Here is a 16,048-nt window from a genome sequence, read left to right as displayed (position 1 = left end):
TGTGTGTGTGTGTGTGTGTGTACGCAGGCCCTTTGCACTTGCTGTTTCCTTTGCTGGCAATTTTTCCCAAGATCTGTGCATGTCTACACTGATGCCTCCTTTAGGTCTCTGTTTAAGCATCACCTGTTTAGTGTGCTCTTCTGTGTGGGAAAGGATTTTCTTGTTTGATTTGCTGCTGAATTGCAAGCTTCTACAACACTCAATAAATAAATATTTGTTAAATTAATAGACTGAGTAAAAAGGGGGAGGGATATATGTGGTGTTTGGGTATTTGTCACTTACTTTGAAAGAATTATAATCAGGAATCAAATTGATGTAATGGATAGTTTACTGTCCACTTTAAGTATGTAAAAATCACAAAGACTAGCCTCACATACTGGAGGGAGGTGGGTACAGGTCTGACAATGGCAGAGAGAACTGATGGTCAGAGAAATTTCAAGCTCAAACATTAGCAATGACATCGCACTGTCAATAAGGCAAGAAAGAAAGACAAGGAGAAAACAGGTCTCAGCAGATTTGCAGCCTGTGAAACTGATCTTTTTCATAGCCTGAGCTGCATAATCCTCTACGTGTCTGATTTCAGTCTCTCATGGTGACTGTCTGTCAAGCACCTATGATGTGATTAAAGGAAAAAAGGCTCTTGGGAGGGACACCGTTTTGAGCATCCTAAGAGCAGTCCCTGAGGAAAGGACTGGAGGAATGCAATTTACTGGGGAGGTGATGCCGGGAGAGAAAGGAAAGGAAACCAAGGAAAGGAGGCTTAATAAGCAAATTGTCACTGAAGACAAGAGGAACGCATTCACACTGGGCACTCTGGGGGAGAGAGGTTCCTGAAAAGAAGAATGTGTGCGGTCTGAGTCATAAAGACACACAGAGGTGTCCAGAGGAGGGAAGGTCATAAGGGGCCCTGCCAGGCAAAGATTCTGGAACCACAGTGGTCAAAGCACAGGTGTCAATTCTCACACCCGGCTGTTTCAGACACGTGACTATTTCTCCAACCGCTGAATTTACGTTTTCCTTTGAGCCGTCATCTCCTGGGTGGCAGATTATCTACTTATGTTCACCCTTCCTTTCATACCAGAGATGCACAGAAGCACCAAGGCAATACAGGAAATGGAAGCTTTGGGGCTCTGGTTTGGGGTCCTGATGGTTAACTTTATGTCTCAACTTGGCCAAGGACACAGGACCCAGATATGTGGTCAAACATCAGCCTCAATGTCACAGGGAAGGTAATTTTTGAATAAAAATACCAGAATTGAAAGAGACACGTGTACCTCAATGTTCATGGCAGCATTGTTTGCAATAGTTAGCACAGGGAAGCAATCTAGATGTCCATTGGCAGACGAATAGATAAGAAAGCTGTGGTACATACACAAGGGAATTTGACTCAGATATTAAAAAGAACACATTTGAATCAGTCCTAATGAGGTGGATGAAACTGGAGCCTACTATACAGAGTGAAGTAAGTCAGAAAGAAAAACACCAATACAGTATATTGAGACATATAGATGGAATTTAGAAAGATGGTAATGACGACCCTATATGCAAGACAGCAAAAGAGACACAGATATAAAGAACAGACTTTTGGACTCTGTGGGAGAAGGCAAGAGTGGGATGATTTGAGAGAATAGCACTGAAACATGTATATTACGATATGTGAAAAGATCACCAGTCCAAGTTCAATGCATGAAACAGGGCACTCAAAGCTGGTGCAGTAGGGCAACCCTGAGAGATGGGATGGGGAGGGAGGTAGGAGGGGAGTTCAGGATGGGGGACACATGTACACCCATGGCTGATTCATGTCAGTGTATGGCAAAAACCACCACAATATTGTAAAGTAATTAGCCTCCAATTAAAATAAATTAATTAATTTTTAAAATATCATGTAAATCATTAGACTTTGAGAAGAGCATATTGCCTTCCATAACAGGACTGAGGATATAATCAGCTAAAGGTGTTAAGAGAAAAAAGACTGAGCTCCCCTGAGTAAGAGGGAATTCTGCCTTCAAACATGAGGTGACAACATCTGCTCTTCCCTCCATCTTCAGGATGCCAGTCCGCCCTGCAGAATGTGGACCTGCTGGTGTCCACACAGGACCCAGTGCCTTAAAATGCATCTCTTTCTCTCTCTTCCCGCCCCCTCACTATCCCTCTACCCCTCCCTCCCTCCCTCTTTCTCTCTCCACAGCCAGCCACACACACACACACACAATTGGTTCTGTTTCCTTCAGTTAAGTCTAGTTTAGTCTCTCAGTTGTCTCCGACTCTTTGTAACCCCATGGACTGCAGCACTCCAGGCTTCCCTGTCCATCACCAACTCCCGGAGCTTACTCAAACTCATGTCCATCAAGGCAGTGATGCCATCCAACCATCTCATCCTCTGTCATCCCCTTCTTCTCCTGCCTTCAATCTTTCCCAGCATCAGGGTCTTTTTTAGCAAGTCAGTTCTTTGCATCAGGTGGCCAAAGTATTGGAGTTTCAGCTTCAGCATCAGTCCTTCCAATGAATATTGAGGATTGATTTCCTTTAGCATAGACGGGTTGGATCTCTTTGCAGTCCATGGGACTCACAAGAGTCTTCTCCAACACCACAGTTTGAAACCATCTGTTCTTTGGCGCTCTGTTTTCTTTATAGTCTAACTCTCACATGCATACATGACCACTGGAAAAACCATAGCCTTGACTACACAGAACTTTGTTGGCAAAGTAATGTCTCTGCTTTTTAATATGATGTCTAGGTTGGTCATAGCTTTTCTTCCAAGGAGAAAGCATCCATTAATTCCATCTGCAGTGACTTTGGAGCCCAAAAAAATAAAGTCTCTCACTGTTTCCATAGTTTCTCTATCTATTTGCCATGAAGTGATGGGACCAGATGCTATGATCTTAGTTTGCTGAATGTTGAGTTTCAAGACAGCTTTTTCACTCTCCTCTTTCACTTTCATCAAGAGGCTCTTTAGTTCTTCTTCACTTTCTGCCATAAGGGTGGTGTCATCTGCATATCTAAGGTTATTGATATTTCTCCCAGCAATCTTGATTCCAGCTTGTGCTTCATCCAGCCCAACATTTTGAATGATGTACTCTGCATATAAGTTAAATAAGCAGGGTGACGATATATAGCCTTGACGAACTCCTTTGCCAATTTGGAACCAATCTGTTGTTTCATGTCCAGTTCTAACTGTTGCTTCTTGACCTGCACACAGATTTCTCAGGAGGTAGGTCAGGTGGTCTGGTAGTCTCATCTCTTTAAGAATTTTCCACAGTTTATTGTGATACACACAGCCAAAGGCTTTGGCATAGTCAAAAAAGCAGATGTAGATGTTCTGGAACTCTTGCTTTTTCGATGATCCAGCGGATGTTGGCAATTTGATCTCTGATTCCTTACATACTGTCGAAGCCTAACTTAGAGAATTTTGAGCATTACTTTGCTAGTGTGTGAGATGAGTGCAATTGTGCAGTAGTCTGACCATTCTTTGGCATTTTCTATTCTTTAGGATTGGAATGAAAACTGACCTTTTCCAGTCCTGTGGCCACTGCTGAGTTTTCCAAATTTGCTGGCAGATTGGGTGCAGCACTTTTACAGCATCATCTTTTAGGATTTGAAATAGCTCAAATGGAATTCCATCATCTCCACTAGCTTTGTTCATAGTGTTGTTTCCTAAGGCCCACTTGACTTCACACTCCAGGATGTCTGGCCCTAGGTAAGGGATCTGTTTCCTTACACCAACCTAAAATTGAGCATCACTTATTTGCTTAGTAATTCTTGCAAACATCACCAGTCCTTCCAGCCTCTGTTCACACTTACCCAGGATGGAAGGCAAGGTCTATCTGGGTCTAGCTGTCACTCAAGTACTCTGTGCCCGTAGGAGGGATAGAAACATCTGGCTGTTCTCTTATGTGTCTCTGGGACCAGAAGGGTCTCTCTGAGGGGTGTGTGGCCTTCTCCACCTGAGCACACCATGGCATCTGTTTCTATAGTACAACCCTGTGACCTACTAAGTACAGAGGAATTCGACACACAAGATCTGCTACCTCTCCAGCCTCAGCCCAGGGTGCTCTGACTTGGAGATCCCAAACTTAAAATGCTATTCCCTGTACACTTTGCCAAAACTAGGTGGGGAGCAGGCTTGTATAGTGGAAGGAGGAGAGAGCAGGGCTCTTTCTCAGGGGCTCTGCTAGCAAATGTCCCTGGCTCCCCACCAGGATCAGCCTGTCTCTACAATGTGTGTCATTTGTTTCTCCTGATCTCTTCCTATTTATATTTTACTCTTGTAGGATGTTTTTATGGTTTTGTGTTAGTTTCTCTTAATTAGTCATCTTTGAAGGAGATAAATTCTTATGAGCCAGATATGGATAAGAGATGAAGGGTGTGTTCCAAGCAGACAGGGATTTTCTTTGACCCAAGTTCTGGTGAGTTTGTTCAGCCTTTACATCTCCCCAACAACAACAAAAAACAATGGCAACACACAAAAAAAATGGCTATGAGACTGTTCATGTTATAAATTTCTTCCACTGCCTCAGTGGCATAATGCTGTCAGCAAACATGGCCACCCTGTGATGCTTCACTTAGACCCACCTCCGCGATTTCTCAGATTGAAACTGAATCCAGGGTGACTCCATCTGTCTGCCCATGTTCCTCTTTCCCAAGCCCTACCTACCCCCCAGGGAACATACGTTTTTCACACCAAAGTCAGCTTGCTTATTACTTCCCTGGTGGTCCAGTAGTTAGGAATCTGCCTTCCAGTGCAAGGGAGGTGGGTTCAATCTGTGGTGGAGGAGCTAAGATCCCACATGTCATGGAGCAACTACGCCCATGCACCACAGCTACTGAATCCATGTGCCTCAACTAGAGAACCCATGTCCCCCAACTACAGAGACCACACACCACAGGTAGAGAGAAGCTTGCTTGTGCCACAGCTAAGACTCAATGCAGCCAAAAATACATACATACATGAATGCAGGGTCACCAAAAGAAGCCTGCTTGCTCGGCTTCAAGAACTGTCTCTTCTAGGTGTTTCCTGAGATCTACAATTTCCTAAGATACCCCTAAGATCTAGGAAACTGTATCTTAGGAAACTCTTACACACACAGTCCTATGAAACTTGGATTTCTTTGGTGTGCCTTTCTAACCATCTCACGGTTTGGGTTTCAACCATCTCCTCCTTCCACTGAAGGTGGGGTTTGTCTTTCTATTTCTTCAGGTGATTTTCTGCTGCTTTGTTCAAACGGGATGTTTCTTATGGGCTCATTATCTATTCTGGGGGGTGGGGAGACTGGCTCCACCCAGCTCTGTGTTCTGCAGGGCCTGACTTTTATGATTGAAAATGCAGGGCCTCAGTGGCCTGGACTCAGAAGCTCCAAAGGTCAGGTTCTGGCAACTGAAAAGTCATCCCTCTCAAAACTTTTCTATCTGTGATGCACTTGAAAAGTCTGCTTTAAAACTCAAAGGATTTGACTTTTACATTACTTGAGATGTGCCTCAACTGTAACACAGATGCTGTAACTTACCTGGAAGAGCAATAGTTTAAAAAACAACAACAACTATTTACTGGGAATTAAAACACACCAGCAAACACAGCAAATGATTATCCTGCTACACCATGTAATGGGTAACATTTCCGAGCCAAAACACTAAAGTGAGGGCTAATTATTTTATATTTTGGTAGAGTGAACTATTACAGACAAAATAAAAATTAGAAATAAATAAGTACCAAGTAACGGCAAAGGACAGCATTTCAGTAAAGGATCTTTAACCATTTTTCCTAAACCAATCAATCTGTCAGTCTCTTGCTCTCTCTCTCTGAGGCTGTGCTATGATTTAAATACTAAATTTTTTATCCCCATTTTTCAGTGACTGCCATGTCACCATGGTATCAGATTTGTTACACACAAGACATGATAAAATTTGCTTTGATTTTGTCAGAGGCTGTATTATCTAGAAATCAGTGACTGTATAAATAAAACTATTTTGCTAGGCATCTACTCTTGAGATACATATTACGTTTCTCCTCTCACAGTAAGCTATCATTCCCAAGGCCTGCAAACTATACTAGTTTTCAAAATACTATTTTTAGAGACAAACTAATAAGTTCTTGGTGGTAAAATTAACTAGTATCAATTAACATTTTTAAATGTTACCCATTTTCTGACACAGACATGGAAAGGATTTAAATTTCCACCCACACTATCTTCTCTGAAAAATAAGTTCTGAGAAGTTGTTGTCTATGCAAAGACTTTCTTGTATTCTGTTTTGTATGAAATATCATACCCTTTCTTGCAGAACACATTTCAACCGTTCATCTTTGGTCTGCAAGTTCTGCAGTGGCCTGTACCCAAAGCAATGACACTCTGACGTTTAGATGGATCAGCCATCTCAAACAGGTTGTTCCATTTTCGCTTTCTGGTCTACGGGAATCCAAGTGATCCAGAAGCTTCAGTGTTTAGAAGTGAATGGCAAAGCAACGTCAGTGATTCTGCATTCACAAAATGAAGATTTGAACTAAAAAAGTACATCAGGAGAGAAAGACCAGGATGAAGAGGGAAGACAAGGACGAAGAGGGAAAAAGAATGGCGCCAGAGGACCAGGGTTCATGAGGCTATTCAAGCTGGTAACCAACCTGAGGCTTGTTTTTCTCATTGTGAAAATGGGAGAAAACAATAACCCTTGCTCCCAGTGGAACTATTTTAGGGGAAAGTTGGCAAATGAAGAGCACCATACAAATGGAACTATATATGCCAGCTGCCATTATTAACAAAGCACTGTCTTGTATTGAAAACCATACAAAGAAGACAATGCATCCCTTTGCTGTGGCTCAGTTCATCTCTAACTTGGGTTGGGACCCCGAAAAGCAGAGTCTGAAACTAGGGCCCTTATCCAGGAGGAAGATGGAATAGGGCAGGAAGAAAAGCCCAGCTAAGATGTGGTTTTGACTGTGGTCCAGCCTCAGCCTGATGCCACAGGGAGCTCTGAGGTGTGAGTGACACCACAGAAGTCACCTTCACTTACAGCAAAGGGAACTTCAGTGTCAGAGCATCTGTCAGTGGCTGTGGAGAAGGTGGGAGTGACCTAACATTCCAGGAGTTTCCAGGTGAGACAGTCCTGTCTGGCAAGGGCAGTTCTCCAATGCAGGACACAGCTGTGTGCTGTCAGCAGCCAGCACTCCCTGCCCTGGAAGAAGGATGACCCAGCTGGGCCAACAACATCTGGACTGGGCATCTTCTACAATCACCTTTTTGAATCAGAAACATAACATTACCCAGATATTTCTTACACTGACTCCCTGTGAAAAATCAAACTCTATGCTCATCTACTCAAAGTCTTCAACTACCAAACCACTAGCTGCTTAAATAAGAGAAATGCTGGAGAGGGTGTGGAGAAAAGGGAATCTTCTCACACTGTTGGTGGGAATGCAAACTAGTACAGCCACTATGGAGAACAGTGTGGAGATTCCTTGAAAAACTGGAAATAGAACTACCATAAGACCCAGCAATCCCACTGCTGGGCATACACACCAAGGAAACCAGAATTGAAAGAGACACATGTACCCCAGTATTAATTGCAGCACTGTATACAATAGATAGGACATGAAGCAACCTAGATATCCATCAGCAGATGAATGGATAAGAAAGCTGTGGTACATATACACAATGGAATACTACTCAGCTGTAAAAAATAACACATTTGAGTTAGTTCTAAAGGATGAAACTGGAGCCTATTATTCAGAGTGAAGTAAGCCAGAAAGAGAAACACCAATACACTATATTCATGCATTTATATGGAATTTAGAAAGATGGTAATTATGACCCTATAAGTAAGACAGCAAAAGAGACAGAGATGTAAAGAACAGACATTTGGACTATGTGGGAGAAGGTGAGGGTGGGATGATATGAGAGAATAGCATTGAAACATGTATATTACCATATGTAAAATAGATGATCAGTGCAAATTTGATGCATGAAGCAGGCAGGGCACTCAAAGCTGGTGCTCTGGGATGACACAGAGGGATGGGGTGAGGAGGGAGGTGGGAGGGGGGTTCAGGATGGTGGGACACATATATACCTATGGTTGATTCATGTCAATGAATGACAAAAACCATAATAATATTGTAAAGTAATTCAGTTCAGTCTCTCAGTCATGTTTGACTCTTTGCAACCCTATGGACTGCAGCATGACAGGCCTCCCTGTCCATCACCAACTCCCGGAGTTTACTCAAAATCATCTCCATTGAGTCGGTGATGCCATACAACCATCCCATCCTCTGCCATCCCCTTCTCCTCCTGCCTTTAATTTTTCCCAGCATCAGGGCTTTTCAAATGAGTCAGCTCTTTGCATCAGGTGGCCAAAGTACTGGAGTTTCAGCTTTAAGATCAGTCCTTCCAATGAACACTCAGGACTGATCTCCTTTAGGATAGACTGGTTGGATCTCCTTGCAGTAATTAGCCTCCAATTAAAATAAATAAATAAATTTTATAAAAAAGAGAGAAACTTAATCAGTTTAAAAGTCACTAGCTATGTATTGCTTATAATATCATTCATAGGCAAAACCTAGACCTCAAAATAAGATCTGCTTGACTTTATCGAACCACTTGACATTTACAGAATTCCGACTATGTGCCAAGGCCTCTGCCAGTTACTTCCACATGGTAACTCACACTACCCTTGCAACTGCCCTATGAAATCATTAGATATTATCTTCCCTCTGCCCAACTTTGAGTTTTATGGTTCAGGAAAACTGAGGTTCACTTGAACAATATTCATTCGGGAGACAGAACTGAACACATTAATACTTCACATTACGAGGGTTTAAGGAGCTCTTTGAGAACCCCTGGTTCATATTTTGGGTATAATGAAAGTAATTTTGGTACTTAACAATATTAAGTACCATAAACCAACGTCTCAGAACCTCTATGTGCTCCAAGCTACCCACAGGCACAGTGAAGAACGGAGCCATCAAACCTGGTCCCTGCCTTCCAAGAGTTTACAGCAGGGCAGAGGATGCTGGTACACACACAATTCTTCCCTAATGCTGGAATCTCCAGAGAGAGCCAAGGAATTAAATCTAAATGCCTTTACTGAGCACCTACCATGTGCCAGAGCCTGAACCCAGAGTTGGAACCAGGTACAAAAAGCAATAAATGACAGTCCCTGTTGCAAAAGATTCTATGGTCTAATGATCTAATTTGTTCTTAGTGTTAAACTTTCTGGCTCTTACGTCTTATTTTTAAACCCTATCTCCACCTCAGTGTTGTATTTAATTTACTCCAGAATGGACATGATGGCAGCAGCCCCATGGGCTACATTATTCCACAAACTCATTCACATTCAAGGTGTCGGGTCCTTGCTGGAGAATAAACACTGACACTTGGCCTACTGGGACCACATCAGGTGAAATAAAAACTAAATTAGATACATTTATTTCAGTAAAACAGAAAAAAAAAAAAAACATGTTCCTAGAGAATGAGTTAAACATCAGTCATAATCTGGAATAATCTGAATTGCAAGAGCTGCCACTTCAAATAGATATGTTTAATTTATTGGAATAAGAACTTTGATTATGCCACGCATTTCAAGTATCCCAAAATGCAAACACTAATTTAATTTAATTACTCTCCCTTTCCCATCAGATTTCATCCTGATTCTACTCAGGAAACCCGAAGTCATTTCTCTCTCTGAAATGAGTGGGGATTCATCTATTTATGACTAATGGTACTGGTTGATTTCTCACATTAGATATTTTTGTACATAACTGTTTCTTTCCCCTAAAGCCCCCTCCTAGATTTTCAGCCTTCTGAAGTGAAAATACTTGTTTGGATTAGTCTTTGCCTTCTCTGTGGCACACGAAGATGTTCAATCAGTGGTGACTCAATGGCTGGCTGCACAATGAAAGGACAGGTGAGTAAGGAATGAAAACACTGCATTCCCTGCTAACATCCTCACGGGACTCATGAAGCCACAAGGACCAATGTGATTCATCCAAAACAGACAATGAAGAGAGCAGAACTTAAGGACAGAGCAGCTGACAGGGGAGGAACCACTGGCAGAGGACATAAGCCTTGCTCATAGTGTGAGCCCAGGATATTCTCTCTGAACTGTGTCTGAATTGCACAAGTGCAGAGTGGGTTAGGGATTTCCTGAACACGTACATTAACAACCGTCAAATGGCTAAAAGAACCCAGCAAGCAACTCAAGCATGGAGCAGGGTCCAGCATCCCTCAGGCTATATTAGTGAGTGCTGTCCACTATACTCTATCCCATTCCTGTTCCATGACATCTAAAACATTTTTAAGAAACGACATTTAGAGCTAAATGTCGACATGTAATTTTCTTGGGTGATTATTTTGGAGGTTTATTGGTTCTCAACATCTGTTATTCCTTCTTCAGGGGACAGCCTCAACTTTCTTTTGACGATCCAATTCTCCCCAGCTTGAGCCCATCTGGCCTCATGGTGTGACTTAAGATATCAATCTAAGACAACTGACACATCACATCACATCCCAAAGTTCAAAGGTGGACATATGACCTGAAGTAGTCCAGTAAGAATGAAGTTCACAACCTGTCTTATGCATTCTAACCTAACGAAATGTTCACTCTTGTACTGGATTTGAACCTCAAAGATTATAGAAACAGGTGCTGACAGCAGCCACTGCTGACCATGAAAAAAGCCATTTTGAAAACAGCTACCACCCAGAGGAAACACAGACAAGGGGCTCCTCCATCAGGGCACGTAAAATAGACCTCCCTCTGGACTTTCCTTCCATGTGATCCTGTAAATTCCTCCTGTACTTAAAGCCAATTTGGATTCAGTTTTCCTTTTTCTAAATTAATTTCATCATAAAAAAATCTACAAACAGTAAATGCTGGAGAGGGTATGAAGAAAAGGGAATCTTCCTATACTGCTCATGGAAATGAAAGCTGGTACAGTCACTATATCAGTTGAAGCTGAAGTCACTGAAGCTGAAGCTCCAATACTCTGGCCACCTGATGAGGACAGCTGACTCATTGGAAAAGTCCCTGATGCTGGCAACGATTTAGGGCAGAAGGATAAGAGGGCATCAGAGACTGAGAGGGCTGGATGGTATCACTGATGCAATGGATGTGAACTTGGGCAAAATTCAGGAGATGGTGAGGGACAGGGAGGCCTGGCGTGCTGCAGTCCATGGGGTTGCAAAAAGTTGGATACGACTGGGCAACTGAACAACAAAAGTCACTATGGAGAACAGAATGGAGATTTCCTAAAAAACTAAAAATATAACTAACATACTACTACTACTACTACTAAGTCACTTCAGTCGTGTCCGACTCTGTGCGACCCCATAGACAGCAGCCCACCAGACTCCCCCGTCCCTGGGATTCTCCAGGCAAGAACACTGGAGTGGGTTGCCATTTCCTTCTCCAATGCATGAAAGTGAAAAATGAAAGTGAAGTCGCTCAGTCGTGTCCAACTCTTAGTGACCCCATGGACTGCAGCCCACCAGGCTCCTCCATCCATGGGATTTTCCAGGCAAAAGTACTGGAGTGGGGTGCCATTGCCTTCTCCTAACATAGGACTCAACAATTCCACTCCTGGGCATACACCCAGAGAAAATCATAACTCAGAAAGACACATGCACCTCAATGTTCACTGTACTATTCACAATAGTCAGGACATGAAAGCAACTAAAGCACATCCATCAACAGAGGAATAGATCAAGACAATGTGTGTCCAGGACAGCAAATGCCTTGAAAGAAGGGTTATCAATAATTAAAATTCACACAAAACAATCAATGGCTACAGCAGACAGTGTGTAAACCCTCCACATCCCTCTGCCCAACCAGAAACCACAGCTTCAGGGGACAGAAATCATATATGCGCAGGGCTCCCTCTCTCAAGCGCCTGTATTTCTGGCTGAGGACTTTCTCTGGCACCAACATCATGGTTGCCAGCCCATCAGCATGGCAAAATAGTAAGTTAACACCCTCAGAAGCAAATGTTAACCAATGACGAACAGGAGTTGGCTACCTCTTCCTGGGATCACTCTGAGATGGGTTTTACAAAGCATGTCTGTTGGAACTGAGACCCGGTTGCCCACAGCGATAACTCACTTACTGAAACACAATTTACTGATTTTCCTCCCATCTGTCTTGCCTCCTCAATCCCACCACTGTGTTACATGGGATCATCTCCCAGAGAAACAGCTTGCACTCAGAACTTGTGTCAGCATCTGTTTGGGGGAGGGGGACTGAAACTTAGAAAATGATTAATAGAAAAGTGCTTCAAGAGAGCAGGAGAAGGAGGAGAGGAAGGAATGCTGAGGGGTCTCACGACAGAATATAAGGCAGAGAGCGAAGGTACTAAAGCCATTCCTGTCACCCAGAGCCTTCTGGATCATAATGAAAACAGGAAGTCTGGAATCCTGAGATCTTACATCTCTATCACTTAATTTTTAGAAAGTGACCCAATCTCCTTAAACCTTGTTTTCTTCATCAGGGGATAATGGTATCTTTGGTAAAGAATGGTTTTAGGATAAAGAACAAGAAACAGGGAAATTATTTGCAAACAGCACCACAGTAGGCAAAAATGATAATTTCTGAAGGAGATCAGCCCTGGGATTTCTTTGGAAGCAATGATGCTAAAGCTGAAACTCCAATACTCTGACCACCTCATGCAAAGAGTTGACTCATTGGAAAAGACCCTGATGCTGGGAGGGATTGGGGGCAGAAGGAGAAGGGGATGACAGAGGATGAAATGGCTGGATGGCATCACTGACTCGATGGACGTGAGTCTGAGTGAACTCCGGGAGTTGGTGATGAACAGGGAGGCCTGGCGTGCTGTGATTCATGGGGTCGCAAAGAGTCAGACACGACTGAACGACTGAACTGAACTGAAGTACAGAAAAGGCAACATTCCCAGACTAAAGCCGCATCTGAACATAGATGAGGAAATCACATTGAAAATGCCAAGTGAAAACATTCTCTTCCAGGAGACTACTCAGATTTGAAAAAAGGTAAGAACATGTCACAGATGTGTTATGTTCACGTTGGACGGTGCCACCTTAGGAGTTACCAGTTTATGCTGATCCTCAAATAAGAAGTCGAGTATTAACACAAATCCACCCTCCACAGATCCCACAAAAATAAGATTGGTTTAAGACAGTAGATGTTATTCTTTGAAGGTCCCAGCTGGATATTTTAGAAGAGGAAGGCGGCAGTAAAAGTGTTTTATAGCTTTTGAAACTTAACTAATTTAGAATCAGAAGTTTACTGCTTCACCAATATTTATGGGATTACAAATTTATCTAAAAATTTGTTTTTGTCCCACACACCCAAGGTTATTAATGGGCCAGCTGCTGGTTATTAATCTTCATTTCCTAAAACAAAATTAGCCCTGTGTTTCTTGCAAACTGTACATCACACACACAAACCATATCCTGGAAGCCAAATTAACTTTGAGTCAATAGCCCATTAGAGCCAAGAGTTGTGGGCAAAAGCTGTGGGGAATTGCATGTCTAGAGATGAAGTGATCAGGCCACCTTTAGATGTAGGAAGGTTTTGGCAACGTATTTTTTCATTTAGCAGATAACTTTAACTTAGGCTTTCCACCTTGTTTTTGTTGTCTTTTTTATTCTATTCTATTTTTGTATAAGTAGCCTACAAAGACAAGGGGAAAAGACAGACCGAGTCAGCATCCAACCATTGACAGGCCAGAAACAAGGAAAAAAGTTCTTATGAAGACAAATACTAATAATATAAATATGGATTGTGAATTTAGCATGTTTCAAGAGGTGCTAAGTGTTTGCCTACTAATTTTTCTTTTGTCCGTTTCCCAAAGGTAAAACCTGAGACTTAGACAACTTTAGTGATATGCTCAAGATCATACGAAATTTTTGTGGTACATCTCAGATCTGAACACAGTCTGTTTCAGAGCTCTGCTCTTAACAACTATGCCATCTTTGTCACCACAAGAAAAAAATCTATTTGACTCTAATAACCCTTGTTGACCATGAAGAATGGAAGTATACACTGTAAAATTGCTCAGGGGTTCACTATTCTTTGCTAGAGTAGATGGTATTTTACATAAACTTTCAAAATGATTTTGAAACTGACACCATGTAGCCTGTCATCTGTCACTGGGTGGTGGCTGGTCTTAGACTGTCACTAATGGTCTACCAGATGCCCGGAGCAAGAAGCAGCTTGGGTTATTTGGAATGAGGCTGGAAGGGGTTACAGCAAAGGAAGTTGCAGAAATAAGCCCAATTTTATCTTTTCATACCAGGTAAGAAAGTGTGCCATTGCTATGTGTCAGTTTGGAACACCAACTGTTAGGGCTGACGAGAGATCCAATACCGATCATCAGAGGGGCTTCCTCCCTCTCCTAGGTGGTACAGGAATCCTCAAGAAACTAATTCAGCATAAGAAATTTGAGGAAAGGCTTTTTGATATTCACAAAAGTGTTTGCTGATCAAGGGCTTTGGCTCATTCAAAGCTGTAAGTCTCAAATGCCCCCAGCATTCAGACATTTCCTGTTCAGATTAGCTACTGGATTCTGAGGCTGAGTTTATCACCAGTCTCCACCTTAGAGGACCCGCACTGTCCTTGGGGCTGCATGGGAGTGAAACACAGGGCTGCATTAGTCTCAGGACTGGCCACTCTTACTCTTCTGCCCTACGCTTCAAAACTGAAAATCTCCCCTTAAAATGAGGCTGAACTTCTTTTAGCTCTCCCTTTCCCAGGCAAAGAAATGCTTAATTTAACGTTCTCCTTGGAAACCCATGGGTAAAAGCGAGGAAATATGGCTCTCATCCCTTCATGATATGAGTATAAAAATTAAAGCATAGTTAATTTCTCAATTTTATTCCCCTGCCACATCTATTTATACTCAGCCTCGTGGACTTTTCCCTGCCTTGTGATGGGGTTGAGGTAAGGATGAATTAGCATTGTCTACTCAACTCTTCTTACCTCTGAGCCCCACTCCCCAGAGAAAACTACTTGCAACTTCTAAAATCAACCTCCACATTTCTGAGCAACATTTATCTGCTACATGTTAATACTATAGCTTTTTTTTCCTAGTATTTAACTTGATATTTTTAAAAATGAATGTTTAACTATTTTTACATCACCCTCACAAAACAAGCACTGCTGCTGCTAAGTCGCTTCAGTCATGTCCGACTCTGTGCGACCCCAGAGACGGCAGCCCACCAGGCTCCCCCGTCCCTGCGATTCTCCAGGCAAGAACACTGGAGTGGGTTGCCATTTCCTTCTCCAATGCAGGAAAGGGAAAAGTGAAAGTGAAGTCGCTCAGTCGTGTCCGACTCTTAGTGACCCCATGGACTGCAGCCCACCAGGCTCCTCCATCCATGGGATTTTCCAGGCAAGAGTACTGGAGTGGGGTGCCATTGCCTTCTCCACAAAACAAGCACACCTCCCCCCAATACTTCTTGAGTATTAAACCAATATTCAGTGGTATGACTTTGTAAATACTGCTCACAGTTCTCAGTTTCTTGGAGCATTCTATGATTTCACTGCCTTCCCTTTATAATATTTTGCTTTCCCTGGAATTAAGCATTGCCTCAACTTCTTCTCTGTCCAGCTAGTTTTCAGTCTTCCTATTAATAAGCCATTGCTTGATCTTACAGCACAACCATAAATCTCCTCTCAATATATTTTTATCATATCTGCTACTGCTGCTAAGTCACTTCAGTCATGTCTGACTCTGTGCGACCCCATAGACGGCAGCCCACCAGGCTCCCCGTCCCTGGGATTCTCCAGGCAGGAACACTGGAGTGGGTTGCCATTTCCTTCTCCAATGCATGAAAGTGAAAAGTGAAAGGGAAGTCGCTCAGTCGGGTCTGACTCTTAGAGACCCCATGGACTGCAGCCCACCAGGCCCTTCGTCCATGGGATTTTCCAGGCAAGAGTACTGGAGTGGGGTGCCATTGCCTTCTCCGTTTATTATATCAAGTAACCTGTAAGTTTCTTTTTATTCTTGGACAAATTCTGGAGCCTTCTTTGTGTCCTCCTTAACCTTGGACTGGTCGCTTTCTGGCGACTATGTATCTGCTGTTCTAACACTTTA

At 42.7% G+C, this 16,048-nt stretch overlaps 1 long non-coding RNA gene across 2 annotated transcripts in view; it reads right to left on the bottom strand.

The window, feature by feature from the left end:
• LOC133235178 (uncharacterized) overlaps nucleotides 1–16,048 on the bottom strand; it is a 614,403-nt gene that overhangs the window by 375,000 nt on the left and 223,355 nt on the right. The window lies entirely within an intron of this gene.

Source organism: Bos javanicus, chromosome 22, assembly GCF_032452875.1.
Source record: "Bos javanicus breed banteng chromosome 22, ARS-OSU_banteng_1.0, whole genome shotgun sequence".
NCBI classification, from domain to species: Eukaryota; Metazoa; Chordata; class Mammalia; order Artiodactyla; family Bovidae; genus Bos; species Bos javanicus.
Note: the sequence above shows the minus strand (reverse complement) of the source record. Positions and strands in the feature narration are given on the sequence as shown.